The sequence below is a fragment of the Bubalus bubalis genome, chromosome 12 (assembly GCF_019923935.1).
Source record: "Bubalus bubalis isolate 160015118507 breed Murrah chromosome 12, NDDB_SH_1, whole genome shotgun sequence".
NCBI lineage: Eukaryota > Metazoa > Chordata > Mammalia > Artiodactyla > Bovidae > Bubalus > Bubalus bubalis.
In genome coordinates, this window is record NC_059168.1 from 30729165 (window position 1) to 30734215 (window position 5051).

The following is a 5051-nucleotide window of genomic DNA, read 5'->3' on the forward strand; positions in this document are numbered from 1 at the left end:
AGCAGGTGACCGCCAACCTGTGGGGGTTTGGAGCAGAGTGATAAGTGATGTGCTGTGTGGGTCTGGGTTACTTTCTGGAGCTGCTTCTGTGGTGTCTGTTGCTGTTGAGCACCCTGCATCTTTCCTGGAGGTCAGAGATGTTGCATGCTACTTTTCTACTGTCTCGGGGAAGTCTCTGAGACCTGGGGAGGAAGAAGCTATCATGGGAAGAGATGACAATTGAAATGTCCCATGGAGGCAACTCCTCCAGACCTCGCACTCCAGGTTTTTCTCTCCAAGTGTCTGTGCTTCTGATTACTTTGAACAGGAAGATGTTAGCTGTAATTTTTCATTATAAATCCGTTTAATTACCTTTATTTTTTGCCCTCTGCAACCCCAATTTAATGAAAAGGTAAAATTTTGACTGCTAAAAAATTGAGTTTTCTTACTGTAGTCATTATTTTTCATTACCATTGTCATTTCTAGGTAAGCCTCTTGATAATAGAATTGCATATGAGCTCTTTATGAGGAGTTTGACAAACTTCCATTCAAAACCAAGGCAATTTCAATGGCTCAGGGACCGGATGCCAGGAGCGTCGGGTGAAAGGTATGGGGCAGCTTTTCTTTTCATGAGCGCAGAACTGCCGCGGGCTAGTGTTGGTGCAGTTACGGGTACAGCGGGCAAACCACCAGGGCTGCGGAAACATATTCATCAGCAAGTGGAGTGGAAGGTATTGAGCCTAAAGCAAGGGGAGATAGGAAACATATACATGAACCACCTGGGAGATGAGATGCGAGGCCATTTATGGAGATGAGATGCAGAATGCAACTGATAAATGATGTTGATGGCAGCAAAGTCAGGGCAGCTACCAGCCCCTAGAGGGACCAACATGATAATGACAAATTAACAGATAGCTTTACTGAGTATTTTACATACACTATTTCATTTTTATCCTCATAACAGCCCTGAAAAATGACGTTGGTAATCTGATTATGGGGGTAATATAGGATTAAAATCCTGGGCTTTCTGAGGCCAGAGGCTGAGCTCACCCCAGCATTGCACTGCTTCTCTTGGAAGATGCTACCAAGGAGAAGGGCTTGGGATGAAGCTGTTTTTACCTTAGAATTCAGATGGCTCCCAAGGAATGCTGGTTTGTACTTGCCAATTTGCATGGGAGACCAAGGAGCACCTGGGAAAGAACTTCTTGGGAGGGGCAGAGGGAAAATAAAGAGGGGATGCTTTGGGTCTCATCAGCCAGGGTCAGAGCCTTCCAACTGAAAGGGAATGCTGATTTTGGATATAGATAGTGGCAGGCACTCAGGCCATCTTCTGGTCCAGTCCCCATGGAATGATAGCTGGATGTTAGGAGGCGTACAGAACTAAAAATAAAGGCTGGGTGAATTGTGTCATTAAGACCACCATACACCGTTAGAGGAAAAGGCATCCTCTCTTGAGGCTTCCTCTGTAGCTCAGTTGGTAAAGAATCTGCCTACAATGCAGGAGACCCAGGTTCGATTCCTGGGTAAGGAAGATCCCCTAGAGAAGGAAATGGCAACCCACCCCAGTGTTCTTACCTGGAGAATCCCATGGACAGAGGAGCCTGGCAGGCTACAGTCCATGGGGTTGCAAAAGTCAGACAGGACTTAGCGACTGAACCACCACGACCATCCGTTCTTGGGACTTCTTTAGCAAAATACACAGGGAGTGGGGCTCTTCTCTGCTTTTTTGGATAACATGGTGGGACTGCAGAATATTTATGGTACTGTTGAATTATGCCATGATGAGTGACAGCTCTTTTTGCATCTGGATTGGCCAGTTTGACATAGAAATCAGGCAAATGCCAGCAGAAAGAGGACTTAGATAGGCACCAGCATGGACAGCAGGAACCTTGTCAATGTAGAAATGTTGGGCCTTGTCAGGGAAAATTGAGAACAACTTTGAAATGGAAAAAGAAAAAATAATTACAGGGTCCTTTCATTGGTAGCTCAGATGGTAAAGCGTCTGCCTACGATGTGGGAGACCTGGGTTCAAGCCCTGGGTTAGGAAGATCTCCTGGAGAAGGAAATGGCAACCCACTCCAGGATTCTTGCCTGGAAAATCCCATGGACAGAAGAGCCTGGTAGGCTACAGTCCATGGGGTTGCAAAGAGTCGGATACGACTGAGCGACTTCACGTCACTTCAGTGGATTACTAGGTGTTGTATAGTGCCCCCTTCTGGATTATCTGATCTTCTTGGGGTTTGGATCTTTCATTGTCTTCAAACTTGCATTGTGTTAGCGTTCTTTATTGTGTCTATATGTGTCTACTTTTGAGTCTCCTTTGAACTTGTTGCAATATTTTATTGGTTCCTTCATTAATAAGTAAATAAAAATTTCATACATCTATGTATTCTGTTTATATGACAGTGATGCTTTTTACCTCAAATTGTCTCTTAATAACTTATTTCAAATGTTTAGCAAACATACCCACATGTTACTCATGATGGAGCAAACTTATTCATAAACAAAAGTCCAGCCTTTTCTGCATCTGTTCCACTAAAAGTTGAGGGGGGAGCCTGGTTTGGCTTTGCTGGTTCAATTTCTTCTCTGCCTTTTGAGAAACAATGTTCCGCCCCTGCTGAAAAAAGTTGTATAGACTTTTGTGATGTGGTTGGGTGGAAGGTAGAGTGATGAGGGAAACAAGAGGCTTGGGATGAAGCTGGAGGAAGAGGTTTTTTTGGTCTGTTTTGTTTTTTGAAGGGTTTGGATTAGAGAGCTACTCTATGGACTGCAGGTCCATGGTGGATGGGCAAGGAAAGGAAGTCCATGACATGTATCCCTATTCACAGTATTTTGATCAACACAAGCAGAGTTATTTTAAAATATATTTTGGTTACCTGGACTGTGTCTCTTTAAATGTGACTTCTCTCTGAGGAGTTCCCTGGGTTGGTCAACAAACTTGTTGTTGGCCATGATCACACTTGGGATGACATGTCCACAGGGCATTTTAGTATAAAGAGGTATTTTTAATCTGAAAAAAAAAAAAAAAAAAAGAGGCTGGTTCCCACTCAAGAGTTATAGTGTGAAGTCGCAGCAAAATCTAGAAAACAAAATGCTATTTTTTTTTAGTATTCTATTCATAATTTCCGATTTTCCTCTCATTTCTGATAGTGATCCTGTTTAATGCAATGTAATAGCAAATTCTGAATATTTGCTTGAAGTCTATCTAATTGCTGATTTTATTGGCCACGCCTTACTTGCTATGGATAAGAACAATTTTATCCTTTTCTAGGGCTAACCAAGAATAAGTAACCAGGGCCAATATATTTTTCTCATGTCTTCCAGCTTTGCAGAAAATATACCCTCTATAACTAAGTGGAAATGTTTCTAAGAGAGGCAGGATGAGTGACCCAGTGTCCTTAGGTCACGTCTCCATCTGAGCCCCACGCTCTCTGCCTCCCTTCTTGACTGCACACTGTGACCACACATTAGACTGTTGGTAAATAATGAAGCAAGAAGAGACCCTGATGGTGGGTCAGAGGAAGCTCAGGTGGGACCTGATAGTTGAGACCATCTTGAGCTATCACATGTGGCATTCCCATTGTGACACAGATCCTTTTGTTATAATGAATTATGTGAACTTGGGAAACCATATCCCTAGACCTCCATTTCCTTATCTGTAAAATGAAAGGGCTAGACTAGATTTCTGAACTATTTTTGAGCTTCAAATGTTCTAAGAGTCCATGGATTTCAGGCATAAACAGTAGGTGATGAAGACCTCTTGTTCATCTCCCCCTTAAACCACAGCCTACTGCAATTCTGACTCTGGTTTGGAATTCTCTGTTTACTAGAGAATCAAATTAACTGGAGTGAGCAGTTCACTTTTTTTTTTCCTCTGAATATTTTCGCTAGTTAAGATTTATCTGTAAAGGACAGCCAACTGCCCAAATCTCTCCTGGGCCCTTAATAGAAATGTGAGTGTGCACGAAGGCAGGACATTTAAGACCAGTAGAGTCTAGTGGAATGATGGCAAGTGGTGGGGCCAGCCATTGGTACAACGTTGCTCACCTTCCCATTTATTCTGGGGGCAGCTTGGGAACACTTCAGAACCAAGAGAAAAGAACAAGTAGGCATCAGGCACCTGAACTGCCTGATGGAGATGCCACAGAAGGCGCAGGAAGAAGGCAAACAAGGGTGTTAAAAGCAAAATGCCTGTCCTGCTGAGGGATGGAATTAGCTGGACGCAATGATCCGGACATTACTCGGTACAAACGTCCTATCTCAGTCTTTTCAGGCCAGGTCTACCTACCTAAAACTGGGGCAAGTCCAGATCTCCGTCAACTTGGACAGAATGTCACAACTTCTTTTCCTCAGCCCTGTGGTGGTCACTGAAAAGTATCATACAGGTATTGAGATGTGCAAATATTGTTTGAAAACTAACACTTATTTTCTGGCGATAAAAGAATTGTCTCTCTTTCATCATGGTTCCATCAAACTCCAACTCACAAAAGGGCTTAGGTTTCCAAGCACACTCACATCATCCCCCACCTCAGTAATAAAGAGGTTATAGTCTCTTCCGTTGTGATGGGAACAGAACATTTTAGAGCTTCAGCTCCCCTCTGGCTTCTCCACCTGCGCTGTGTTTGCTGGGGGAGAGAGTCTGCGTCTGACCCTTTGCCCATTTTCTAAAATTAAATTCCCCTTACATTTGCCCCAAATAATTTAGATGAAGGGTCAAATCCTGTGCTAACTGGTCAATTGTAGTCAAGTTTCTCTCTGGTTTTGCCTGGAGGCTCTTTTAAACCACTTTCTGGTATAATCTGGGGGTTTGCAGCTTTATTTGGTTCAGACTTTCAGAAACACTTAACTCTCCTTTCAGTCTTCTTTCTTCCCTTCGTTTCTGGCACTGGCAGGCCCTGCCCTTAATCTGGTTTGCCACTCATCATTCTGCCAATCTACCCCTCCAGAACACACTTGCACAGTCTCCAGGCCCTTGGGGACGTGGCACAGATTCCTTTTGCAGCGGAAAGCGGAAAGGGAGATTGCCACTGTCTTTATCTCTGCAGGCTCCTTTTTTCCTCCGAATCCTTCCA

At 43.7% G+C, this 5051-nt stretch overlaps 1 long non-coding RNA gene across 1 annotated transcript; it reads right to left on the bottom strand.

Moving 5' to 3' along the window:
- Positions 1–584: 584 nt before the first annotated feature.
- LOC123328470 lies at positions 585–4721 on the bottom strand. Its single transcript, XR_006543309.2, has 3 exons — positions 4268–4721; positions 2856–2989; positions 585–719 (listed from the first exon to the last, which is right to left on the bottom strand). It is a non-coding gene; the product is annotated as an uncharacterized LOC123328470 (long non-coding RNA).
- Positions 4722–5051: the final 330 nt, after the last annotated feature.